The 4,550-nt window shown below is 28.7% G+C and overlaps 1 protein-coding gene across 1 annotated transcript in view; it reads left to right on the top strand.

The window, feature by feature from the left end:
- The window catches only part of LOC107659507 (OTU domain-containing protein 7A-like), an 89,423-nt gene that overhangs the window by 20,635 nt on the left and 64,238 nt on the right, over window positions 1–4,550 (top strand). The gene's annotated exons all lie outside the window — the stretch shown is intronic.

Below are 4,550 nucleotides of genomic sequence, written 5' to 3'. Positions count from 1 at the left end.
GTGTGTGTGTGTGTGTGTGTGTGTGTGTGTGTGTGTGTTGTACTAGCAATTATTTATTTTTAAATTCCAGGTAAACTCGCTTGTTTCATTGTGTTGAGGTATTTCCTGTTGAAACAGGAAGGTTGGGCAGGGCATATCGATCTTTAAAAAGAAACAAAACTTGGTAATCACTGGGACATTCTCATTCTGGGGAGCTTTTGATTGGATAAAAATCTGTGTAGTGCAGGATGAGTCATCAATACTTTTTTGTCTGTTTTCCCAGGAAGAGAAATAATTAAACAGATTTGTTTTTGTTGTTGTTTTTTGTATCTGGTAAGAGTTAATTTTTATTTTATTTTTTTACTTTTAGGAGCATACATTATATACAACACTGCCGGCCAACATTTGGAATAAATAAATGTTTTAATATTTTTGAAATTTTTTCTGTCTCTGATGTTCACCAAGCCTGTATTTATTTGATCAAAAATACAGAAAAAACAGCAATATTGTAAAATAATATTGCAATTTAAAATAACTCCTTAGTATTTAATAAACAGGTTTTGTTTTATGCATTGAAAAAAAATAGCATGTTGGTTAGTTCACATTAGCAATATTTTAGAATTATTATTGAAATTCACATGAATATTTTTGAGGCAACAGATTGACCATTCACAACAACCAACGAATTTCTATTCGATCACAATACAAACTCAGAACATAATTTATATCTGATGATATATTTATTATATAATGAAATATTATGGTTTATTTTGTTTTGTGTTTTGGCATTTTATTTGATTATTTTTATAATATAAATAAATAAAATAATTTTTAAAATAGTAATAAAATAATTCCACAAAGCGGATTGTTTCGTAAATACCATTGTTTCGATATACTAATATTTAATAAAAAGGAATTTCTTTTCAGTTACAATACAATCTCATAATATACATATACATGTTTTATCATAATATTTTCATATTGTAACATAAAAATAAGTCTAAAATAAATAATAAAGTACATAACCAGAATGCCACTGGAAGTATAAATATACAATTTATTATATATATATTTAAATATAAAAATATATATATTGAGTGATATATTTATTTTATATCATTATATAATGATATGTAATGTTTTCTGACAATTTTATATTAAATTATTATATCTTTTTAATAATAAAAATAAAAATGTCAGAATCAAAGTGTCCCAAAATAAAATGATAATTTGTGTGATGCGAAGCTGGATTTTCAGCAGTCTTTATTCCAGTGTTCAGTCACATGACTTCAGTCACATCAGTGGCACTAATCATTCAGAAATAGTTTGCAGTCTAGATATTAGCCTCAAAGCTAACTCACACAGACTGAAGGCCACAAAACTGTAACTTAGATATCAAGTGATCTTTCGATTGTTAATATTTGTATTGACAAAGGCAGACGGGTTCTCTGAATTGAGGCCATGGAAATAACCCTCTGTTTTGACAGACCACATGACAGATGTGTAAACTGAAGTGTGAATGAGTCTGGTGTCTGTGAAGATCTGTCTCTGTTCCTGAGAATGCAAGGACACGCCAAACACTGTCACGGAGAAAACACGGCTTATTCAGAACTGTGCTTAATGTTGCGTGGCATGTCATTTCCACACACATTTCATTTTGTTGCAGTGACAAACAGGTTTTGTTTTATTTAATTTGATTGGAAAAATGGCGTGTAGAAGACGTGACTCGTTGGTAGTTCACATTAGTGATATTTTACACATTTATAGGAAAAGAAATTGGCCACCATTTACAGCAACTATCACTAAACTCAGAACATGTTACTGTAGGATCGTATTGTTGCATATTATTAAAATATCATTAATAATATGTGTATAACTATAAATAATAAAATAGATAGCCAGAATGCAACTAAAATATAAATTACATTAATAAATTGTAATTATATATTTATAATATATTATATAGAATTATTATATAATTATAAAATAATATATCACTATATATACATTGTATATATATATATACTGTATATATAGAGAGTGAAAAAAGTGGCAAAAATGTGGAACATGTTACTGTAAGATTGTATTGTTGCATATCATTAAAAATATAATTAATAAGTATATAACTATAAATAATAAAATGTGTCATTACTTATATAATTCAATAAAAAGGTCTAATGATATAATTATAATAAAGTATGTGTAATTATAGAATGATATATCACTGTGTATTATATATAGAATGATGTATAATATGTAACAAGTAGTGATGTTTTAGTTTTATTTGATATTTTATCCTATAAATAATAAAATCATTAAAAAATAATAGAGTGAAAAAAGTGGCCAAAAAATAAACCAATGTAATATATGCCTAAGTAATAGACACACATCTGAATCCTATAATCCAAAATGTTGCAGAACGTGTTACTGTAAGATTATACCACAATATTGTCATAATAGGATGTAAATATATCATTCAAATAAGTATGAAATTATAAATAATTTGCCAGAATGAAACTGGAAATATAAGTATATCATTAGATATATAATTAAATTAAACATATTGAATGATATACTTAGTATAATGTCATTATATAAATATATAATAATAATAATAATAATAATAACAATAATTTTAAAATTATTATTATTATTATTATGACCCCCTTTCATTTCTTTTCATCATTTTTACAAGTAATATATATTATAATAAGTAAGTGTTTTTACATCTGAATCCTATAAAGCAAAGTGGTTTCATAAATACTTTTCTATTTTGTTTCTGTTTAAACTTGGAAATGTTTTAGCGCTTCATTCATTGTGAAGCTCTGAGAACAGTATGATGATGTCATACGTAATTGTGTTTTGTTTTGAATTTGTTTTCCGAAACCAAGAGTAGCGGTAGCTGATGAAAATATTATGTCATCAGCCTTATTAGATTGCACATTAGAGTCCGATTTGAAAAGCTGGCACTAAACTGAGCCCAGCAGAGGGGTGTGGAGACTCCATCTGTTGTGCCTGGCATCAACACACGCTTCTGAGGAGACTCGACCAGGGCTAAAAGTTGTTTCTGCTTTTGATTTACTATTCTTTACTATGTCTTGATTGGTTGAGAAAGCGTGATGGTGGAAAACAATGTGTGTTGTGTTAAATCAGACAACTGGAATATTATGTGTTGCTTCTCAACATCTTCTGGAAGCGGAGAAACCGCTTACGGATCATTTTCCACGAACAAAAGACCATCTGTATAGTGAGGAAAATACTGAGTATGTACTGTAGTGTTTGTTTTGGGCTAGTAGACACATGGAGATGCCTCAAGCAGCAGGCTTGTCGGCCGATATTAGGCAGCAAAAACAAAACACACACTCGTCCCAGGTGTGCAGGTGCAGGTTACGAGGGCGAGGTGAACCCATGAGGCCGCTGCGGCCCGTAGAGACGAGCTGAGATGGTCAACAACATGTGAGGTGCGCAGGTTTAAAACCTGCATTGTATGCATGTCAGATGTAGATTGGAGTTATAGTTTAGATGAAGTGCAAATGAACTGTACAAACTCAAACATGCTGATTAGCGAGGAACTAAAATATTTAAGCATATCTTTTAGAGAGAATTATTATTATTTAAATTTATTTAATTCATTTATGTATTTGTTGCAAATATCATGACTGATTAATTCATACACTACAGTTCAAATGTTTAGGATCTCTACAGTTGTTAATGTTTTTGAAAGTCTCTCATGCTCACCAAGGCTGCATTTATTTGATCAACAATGCAGTAAAAATTGTAAAATATTTTTATAAAATAGCTATTTTCTATTTTAATATATTTTCAAATATAATTTATTCCTGTGATGTGAAAGCTGAAATTTCAGCATCATTACTCCAGTCTTCAGTGTCACATGATCCTTCAGAAATCATTCCAATATGCTGATTTGCTGCTCAAGAAACATGTCTTCTAATCAATATTGAAAGCAGTCGTGCTGCTTAATATTTTTGTGGATACTATGATTCATTTTTTCATGAATCTTTGGTGAGTAGAAAGTACAAAAGAACAACATTTATTTTTTGTATAATATTATAAATGTTTTTACAATCTCTTTTGATCAATTTAATTCATCCAGTTTCTTAAAAAAAAAAAAAAAATCCTATTCCCCAAAACTTTTGAAAGTGTAAATAGCATCACATTTTTAGGGGAGTCGCACCACATGACATTTTACAACCTGAACTTGCCATGTCATATAAAACATAAAATTATCTGATATTTTAATCTGATTAATCTGATTAATTTAATCTGATGTTTATGTTTGTTTTTCTGCTTGTTTATACATATTGTTTGCACCACTTGACTTGGTGGGCAAAAGTTTTTTCGAATACTAACAATACTGTATTGTATAAAAAACTTCTATACTTACTTTTTTCCCCCTAAAAAATAATAACACTAAGTTAAGCCAAACTACTTTAAAAAGTTGAATTTAATTATTTTAATGATCGCTTTTCTTTATGATATCAGGACACAGTTGTAAGACCCTTATATATATATATATATATATATATATATATATATATATAGTTTTTTTA

The sequence above is a fragment of the Sinocyclocheilus anshuiensis genome, unplaced genomic scaffold (assembly GCF_001515605.1).
Source record: "Sinocyclocheilus anshuiensis isolate Anshui unplaced genomic scaffold, SAMN03320099.WGS_v1.1 scaffold387, whole genome shotgun sequence".
NCBI classification, from domain to species: Eukaryota; Metazoa; Chordata; class Actinopteri; order Cypriniformes; family Cyprinidae; genus Sinocyclocheilus; species Sinocyclocheilus anshuiensis.
The sequence above is the reverse complement of the archived record's forward strand: the minus strand, read 5'-3'. Positions and strand labels throughout refer to the sequence as shown.